The sequence below is a fragment of the Apium graveolens genome, chromosome 8, assembly GCF_009905375.1.
Source record: "Apium graveolens cultivar Ventura chromosome 8, ASM990537v1, whole genome shotgun sequence".
Taxonomy (NCBI): Eukaryota; Viridiplantae; Streptophyta; class Magnoliopsida; order Apiales; family Apiaceae; genus Apium; species Apium graveolens.
This window is the reverse complement of record NC_133654.1, coordinates 256,293,089-256,302,305: the sequence shown is the minus strand read 5'-3', so window position 1 is coordinate 256,302,305 and position 9,217 is coordinate 256,293,089.

Genomic DNA, 9,217 nt, shown 5'->3' with positions numbered 1-9,217 from the left:
TATATGTAAATATAATTTAAGTTTATAATCTAATATATACTCCCTCCATCCCATTTTAGTTTTCACATTTGAATTTGTGCCGGTCAAATTGACTTAATTTTGACCGAAGTTTATTAATAATTTATAATTGAACAAAATAAAAAACTAATATCACCAGAAAGTAGATTTAATCTACTTTAATATATAATTTTTAGTTTTTTAAAATAATATAAGACTAATGTTTTATTAATTTCTAAGGTCTTTTTTCTAGTAGTGATATAAGTGTGGTGAGAAGTGAGAATTCTTATTTCACCTCTCACTCTCCAAATCTCTCAAATTTCTCTCTAGTTTCGTTCTAAAGAAGGTGATTTTCGGCGTTTATCTGCCACCGTAGCTCCACCACCTTCAACGTTTTTCTGGGTTTCAGGCCTCCTTCCCAAGAATATCAATGGAGGATTGCGACCTTCCTAGGCTGGCCAAGATGAATACTTCAAAAAGAGGTACCACCATTCAGATACATTCCCCTTATACTTCTCTTATAGACATGATGAACACTAGAGGTGATGAATATCCCACTTTGTCTGATTTAGATTCTTACAACCATGGTAATACTTTTCAGGAGCTAGATGATAGGATAAAAGCCTTTAACACCATGTACAAACTCCCCCCTAACCTTAGGATTACTCCGGCCACCCCTGGGGATAGGACCTGTAATTAAGAGGGGGATAAAATCTTTATTTATCGAGGAGCCTTAACCGCAGGTCTTAGGTTCCCCTTCCACGAATTCATTCCGCGTCTGTTTGCAGATATGCAAATAAACTTATGCCAGCTCCCTTCTAACGCATGGAGGAATATTATTTATTTTTTGGTATTATGTCTTAGGAATAAATTTCCTCTTTCAGTCACCATTTTTAGAAAAAAAAATTCAGTTCTATAATAGTGCTTTGACACAACCGGATTGGGATTTACTACGTCAAAGGACCAAAATTCCTCATATTTTTTATGGTAACTCCATTGTCGAGAATAACCCAAAATGGAGAGACGAATTTGTTAGGCTGACCAGGGCCGGAGGCGATTGGGCCACTCTTTTCTGTAGGCTCTTGTGCAAAGTAGTTGATGGTGGCCAAACTAGCATTAGGTTAACTGATGAGGAGGATGTCGTTATCAAGCCCTCACTGCGGATAATGGCCAAACAGACTCCTGGACCCCTTTTGAAGGAGTTTTTCCTGAAGAAAGTTAGTCTCTCTCGGGCCAGTGATAAGGGTAACTTTATCTGCATTTTTTTTAATTCTTTCTCTTTATTGAAACTCAATTATTTTCATATTTTAATGTTTTTCTCCCTTTTTATTTCAGCTTGTGAGGCTATTAACAACATTAATAGGCCTAAGGATGGAGAATCAGGCCGCCAAAAAAGGGCCAAGCTGAACAGGGACCCCATGAGCAAACCTGATGGGCCTTCTTTTTTCTAGCCCCTTGTTCCGGTAGTGGAACTGGGAGATGATGTGGATCCCCCTCTGAAAGCACACTCCTTCAGGCCCAATTGGGGCTTTAGGAGAAGTGATACGGTGGTTGGATCCACCAAGCACGCCAAGGATTGGTCTTATCAATCCATCACTCCTCACAATTTTACTGATATCATGACGGGGAGTGATATAGATCATTGAAGTTCTGGGTTCACAAGCCCAAGCAACGGTAATACTTCTGTCTTATCTTTTAACTTCAACTTCTTTTTTTCTTTTATAAATCTTTGTTAAATCTCATTTCTTTGTGCAGAGCAAAACCTACTTCCAGGCGGCCCTTCATCAGGCTAGGTCGTGGAAGGAGAACTCGGATTCCTTCGAAAAGGAAATGAAGAAGTGGAAGGAGAGGGCTGAGGTCTTGGAGAATAAGTTGAATACCAAGGCGGAGGAGCTGTCCAAGGCCCATGCTAAGCTGGTTAAGCTCTGTAGTGATAAGGAAACCATCATTGATGACTACATGGATTCTGAGAAATTCAAGAATCTCATGGATATTCATGATGAGGGTCTTTATCCTCTTCAATTTACCCAAGGGTGTGATGCGGCAGTGCAGGATGTGTCTGAGAAGCATCCTGGCTTGATTGAGCCCAAGGACTTTATAAGTCCTGAACAGCCAGAGCCTGAAGATAGCCTGGATTCTCTCTTTAAATCTCCCAAGAACGATGATCGCATCCTGGACCCCAGCACTACCTCTCCTCCAGTCTCTCCTGCAAAGTATGTCGAGCCTTCTGTTAATGCTGAGAAGGGAGATACTGAGGAGCAGGGAAAGGATGGATCCAACATGGAGGATTAGTCCTTTTGGTCTTTTCGGACTTGATGTTTGTTGTTTTTATTATGACTTAATGTACTCTGAACTTATTTCCCTTCGAGGACTATTTATGTTATCTTAAATTATTTGTTTGCTTTTATTATTTTCTAAATACTTGTACTATTTTATGGGAGTTCGATAGTTTATTTGCATTTTCGTAGCTTTCCCTTTCATTTCTTCGTACTTGTACTAAAAATAGGTAAGCAAACTGAACCATTCATAAGATAAACCAAATAGTTCTAGGATAAGTTTATGGAAACTTTATAAATTGTAAACTCTTGGGATCCATCCCTTACATAATTCTTCGTAGATTTATAATTTGAAATAATAGTCTTATAAAATAAACACATGACATCCTACGCAAGCAAAGCTTCAAGGTTCTTTTTAACCTTGTTATTACTATAGTAAGTATAAGCTATAGGTAGTAAGCTTTCAAATTTTGAGCATGCCAAGTACGTGGTATTTCATCTCCATCCTTGGTCTCGAACTTGTAAGTTCCTCTTCCTTGAATGCTTTTATTGTTATATGGCCCTTCCCAATTCGGGGTGAGCTTTCCTTTCTACCCTACTCCAGAAGCTTCCACTTTTCTTAGAACCAAATCTCCTTGCTTGAAGAATCTTTCTTTCACCATTAGGTTTTAATAAAAGGAGTTTTTTTATATTCTACGATCTTTGTGTGCACCGCATCTCTTACTTCATCTACTAGATCCAGGGCTAACTTTTTCCCCTCCTCATTTTCCTCAGCATTGTATGCTTGAATTCTAGGAGACGAGTGTGATATTTCAAGAGGAACTCCTGCTTTTGCCCCATATGCCAGCATGAATTGTGTTGCTCCCGTAGTAACCCTACACGTGTTTTTATAAGCCCAGAGTATTGGCTGTACTTCATCCACCTAATTATTTCTGGATTTTTCAATCCACTTCTTTGACCCATCTAGAATGATACGATTTGCAAGCCCTGCTTGCCCATTGGCTTGAGGGTGAACAACAGAGGTGAATCTCAAGTCAATTTTGTTCTTTTCACAATACTTTCTGAACTCTTCATTATTGAACTGTGTTTCGTTGTCGATTACCAAGATTCAAGGAATTCCGTATCTACACATAATATTCTCCCATACAAACTGAGCGACCTGCTTAGTCATAATCTTTGCTAGGGGTTTGGCTTCAATCCACTTGGTAAAATAATCAATCTCTAATATCCAGAACTTTCTTTGAGCGGTAGCCATGGGGAAGGGCCCGAGAATATCCATTCCTCACATAGCAAAAGAAATGGGAGAATTAATGGAAGTCAGCATCTCCGGAGGCTGTCATACAATTGGTGCATGTTTCTGACAACGATCACACTTTTTCATATATTCTTTGGTATCAGCCATCATTTCTGGCCAATAAAATCCTAAACGGGTTATCTTATGTGTCAGCGCTCTGCCCCCCAAGTGTTGCCATATATACCTTCATGTACTTCCTCGAGAGCCAAATGTGGCTCATCAGGTCTGAGACATCTTAAGTAAGGAAGCACATAGGATATTTTATACAGAATCCCATCGATCAAGGAATATCTCAGTGCACTACACCATATCTTGCATGTATCAACACTTTTTTTGGCGTTACAAGTAAAAATGTTACCTAAACTCATTAAAATTTGATCTGGGGTAACATTTTATATTTGTGTTAGAGTAGGGAATACTAAATGTTACCATAGACATGATAAAATTGCTTTTGTAACATAAAAAATAGCGTTAGCATTGATACTATAATTAGTGTTATCATATAACTAAATTTTTTTGCAGTATTTTAGTCATTGGCCAAATTTTAACCAAAACTTGGGCGGCCCAGAATATAAAATTTGACCCTCTTTTCTTTTCGAAGTAAAATAAAATGCACTCACTTAAAATTACTAAACATGGTCCATCACACTCAAACACTAATCTTGGCACTCATCTTCAACATCTCCCGATGGGTTTAAAATTAGGGTTCTCAGATGGTCATAGTTTGGAGCTTGGAGATTAGGGTTTATTAATAAGGGTCCTTAGTCGGGTAAGAACCTGAAGCTTAAAACTTGGAGATTAAGGTTTATGTTTGTAGAGATTGGGTGGGTCTGAACCTTAAATCTTCAACCATGTCAATCACACCGGAAAATCTCAACACTCCGCCGGCGATTCTCCTCCGTCAAATTCTAGCTTCCTTCTCTTCTTCAGCCACAACAAGTCTCTTCTTCACATTCAATCACACAAGCACACACACTCCCACTCATAACTCTGTATAATTTATTTTCAATTTCAGGAGTCAATTGAGCCTCGAAACTCGAGCCAATTGATAATCTCCACATCCGAATTAGTCGAATTTCTCAACACTTTACTTGATTCAGTTGAGGAAGATCCTGTAAATGTACAAATTGAGAACACTACTTTCCAAGTACATTCTGAAATATATACATACATCTGGTCTACTTCAATCGATGGGGTTTTTACTCTGTGAATTCACTATAGTCTATATATCGCGATTTTCGTAGAATGAAAATATTCAGGTTTCAAGCATATTATAATTACTATAGTCTATATATAAACCACTGTGAAAATATACGGCCAAACTCAATTCACTCTTCCACTTCCTCCGGTAAGGTTTCTTATTCAAATATGTATAAACATGTATCTAATTGCCAACATTTATTATTCATTTCAATTTCAATATGTTAGAAATGTTGTGAAATGTACTGTTTTCTCTATTATGCATACACACTTGTATCTCATACTGGTATGATTAAGATTTAATTTGTATACGTGTGTAATGTTGTTATGATTGATTTAAAATTTGTGTTGATGAAAAATTGGTGTGAATTTTCGTTGATACGAAATGTTGTCCAGATGGAGCAGAGCTATGACTCTGATTTGTAAGTCAGCTGCGTCACGCAGTGATGTCGAGAAACTGAGGTGTGGAGGTTTGAGTATTTTTAATTGTTGGGGTTTTGCCAAAGTGGCTGATGCGGTTCCTGATTTCGGAACTGATGAGGGCTCTGCTGGTAGAGCGCAGGTTTGGTTCTGTTTTACTGCTTGTTTTGAGTTTATTTATAGTTGTGGTTTTTTGATTATATATAGATGGTTGTACTATTAAATTAAATTTTAGTAAAAGAAGCTAGTATTATAATAGAAGTTTGGGTAATAAGGGATATATAAGTCAAATTTACGGAGTAATGAGCTTGTTGAATATTATGTCGGGGTAGTGTGTAAGGTAAACCTAAGTTATGCATTTTGTCCATCTCGGAAATAGAGTATGGGAGTGGTGAAATGTATGCAATGCTTGTTCATGTTTCTTGGAATAAAATGAGATAAATTCTTTTGGTGAAGAAATGAGAAGCTCATTCGGATAGATAGTTATGCAATGCTATAGAGGTGTCCAGTTGTTTCATTCGAAATATGACCTGTGGTGTGATTGCAATATACTTCAAAGGTAAACCTGAATAAGATTTTTTGGTCCAAGCCCTGTTCATTAGCTTTGCGTGCTGATTCTCCAAAAAGATTTGAAGAACGAAAATATACGGGTTTCAAGCATATTATGATGACTGTAGTCTATATATAAACCATTGTGAAACTAATGTGAATGGAAATGCAACATCTGTTTTTACAGATGCTTATTTTATTAATCTTCATCAGGTTATTCGTCAAACTAATGAAGAACTTCGCACAATAAAGCCTGTTCCAATAGAAGGATTCGATGTGGGTGCAATTCTCTCTATTGCAAGGAGGTATATATTTGATACCAAACACAAAGTTTTAGATGATAATTATGCTAATCAAGTCGAAAAGGAGAACCCTAGGGTTTCTTATTTATGTAAGCTCTTTTTTTTTAATCTTCATTCTTGAATTTATTATATTTTTTTTATTTTATGTTGTTTGATGTATGTTTGTGCTCCATTTTGTGATTTTGTATTCTTTTTTTGTCTCTGTACATGTTACATCCTGTACATGTTTATATAATATGGAAATTATCTATAACCTTAGGTTGCTCAAGCTCTAGCTTTGCTAGAATTCGTATTTTTGTTGTCAAATGATCATGCTACTATATAAAGATTCTATATTAATTCCTTTGTTGTGATAAATTAATTTATACATCTCCGATTATTTAAACAGGTTTGTCGACATCGGAAATGGGGAAGGTGCTATGAGAGCTACAGTGTGAATCCCAGAAAATTATGCAAGAAATGACTGAACTTGTTCGTGGTTTACAAGGCCAAATTCCTGCAAATCACAAACTTGGTGTACCTTTCTTTGCTGGAAAGTAAGTAATAAAGAACTACAAAACATTGGTATTGCTTAGTGCAACTCCTGAGTTCTAATTAAATTCTTAACTTGATATATAACAATTAAAAAAAAAGAGATAATGTTATGGTTTGTGCAAAACACTTCGTTGAAGATGGAAGCACACATAAAGGAATCAATGAAAACAACACAGTGGTAGATTGGCATGACCTGCTCATAATTCATATGCCTGGCTACTACTCTACGATCATTAAAGGTGTCTCCACAGTCATGGTTTCTTATTCCAGCTTAAATGGAATTAAAATGCATGCTAATCATGATCTACTCACTACTTTTCTCAAGGGCACCCTCAGGTTCAGAGTAAGTATTTCTGTACATAGGCTCCACTTCATACTATTACATGACTAGTGCTAATTTTCGAGTAACTGGTGCAGGGTTTTATTATATCATATTGTAAGGGTGTTGATACCATAACTACACTGATGAACTTCGGCGATCAGTTCAAGCGGGAGTTGACATGGTTAGCCATTAGCTTTGTCAAACTACATTGTTACTGTTTACTCGTACTGTGAAGATCCGTGTAGAGCTAGTAGCTATTTTATCTTATTAAATTTATATACAGATTTTTGTATCTAACCTGAAATGTTTATTCAGATCATGATTCCCATAAACTATACAGAATTTATAGCTTGTGTGAAATGCTTGTGTTTGGTACTTGGAAAAATGTATAACTTGAGTAATCAGGTGTAACAAGAGTATACTGGATTTTAATTGGGACTTGGTGGATTTATAATCAATTTGTGAGACTTGATTGATGAGATTAGTAAATGTAGGACTTAGGGACCCTCAAGTTTTTAGTGTTCCAAGTGTAACCGATTGATATATTTATGTTAGTACAAATTTAAAAAAGTGTTGTAATAAATACGAGTATTTTTAAAAAAACTGTTATAATAAGATATAAAAATGTTAACAAAAGATTGAATTGAGTGTTATAATAGTAAATATTGTGTTACAAAAGAGTCTATTCCGACATATTTTTGCTATTACTAAAGGGTAAGGTGTGTTGCAATAGAACTGTGGTTACATCTTCAATTTGTTACCATAGAAATAGAAAATGTAACTATGGATACTCTATTGTAATAGGTTGAGAGGTGTTAACAAACTTTCAAAAAGTGTAACCCTAGATACCTATTATAGCACCGGCAAATCCTACACCCCAAATTTTCAAAAAATATAACCATCGCCCATTTTTTTGCATTAGGTAACACATTTTTGTCATTTAACACTTTTTTTGGTGTTACTACATGTCAAATATCGGGTAGTGGTGCTCACACACCTAACTTTCGTGCTTCAGTCATATCATTTGGCAGCCAACCAGTTTGAATATGGATTTTAATTGGATCTATCCATGATGTCCCCAGCCCTATAGGGGCTACAAACTTAACATCTATTATTCCCAAACAATCCAAACCAGAATTACACAAGGGGGTTTGAACGGAATTCTGGCTTCTTTTTGGTTTTAAGAAAAGTTCTTCTATAAATAGATAACTGTGTTTGATCTAGCAATGGTGCGAAATGAAAGTAGTGTAGAAATCAAAATACGAAGTATTCAAATACAAGTACTTAAAAACTTTCTGGTGGATTTAACTTTTCCACTAGAGATATATATTATGTAGAGAACTCTGTGTTACAAAATTGTACACAGCTGCTTACAAATTGAACAACAAGAACAAAAAAATTATTTACAGATTTTGACTTATCTATTTCTCTAGAAAAGTGCTTACTTAGTATTCATTCAACTTGCTACTCTTGATTTATATATCACCAACTTACATGATTAAAAGGCAAGTAAATAAGACAAAACATTTCAAGTCTAATTTTATGCTCCTTTATTTTCAATCCAGCATCTTTGAATATGTTCTGTTTAGCATGGAAATGGAAATGCTTATTTGTTCCCTAAACCCTGCAAATAGGCTGCAACATTCCATTTGCATACATCATAACGCATGTGACTGTCAAGTCGCTATCAATTGCACTTTTGAATTTGAACATCCGTTGAAGCTTCACTGAATCATCTGTTGAAACTGTGGTTGATCATCTGTTGAAACTTTGGCTGATTATCCGTTGAGACTATGTAAATCATCCATTAAACCTTTAGTTGATCATCCGTTGAAACTTTATGAAACATCCGTTGAGATTGTTTTCTTGGTAGTTAACTCCATTTCATTTATGCAAAATTACAAGGCATCTGATATTTACAATTAACCATCCTATATTGCTTATCAATCTAGTAGTTAACATGACCTATACATTCTACAACATCTATTTCATTAAGCCATATTGATATGCAGGAATGTGCTAATAAACTTATTGTTACATAAGCTACTCTTTTAACAGATGTTGAAATGATCATCCGTTGAAAACTAAAAATACACTTAATTAAAATCTACTTAGTGTTTTTTTTATAAGTTATCATCAAGTACACAACATATTCCTAACAACATCGATGTTTCGTGTTTTCAAAACGCGAAAGTACACACTTCCCGAACTTTTCTCAATTATTTATGGTTGGGAAGCCTATCTTCATTGCTTATTCCATCAAAAACCCATCTGGTCTTTGTAAAATAAGCCCTGCTCCACTCGAATTTGTATTTGACGCTCC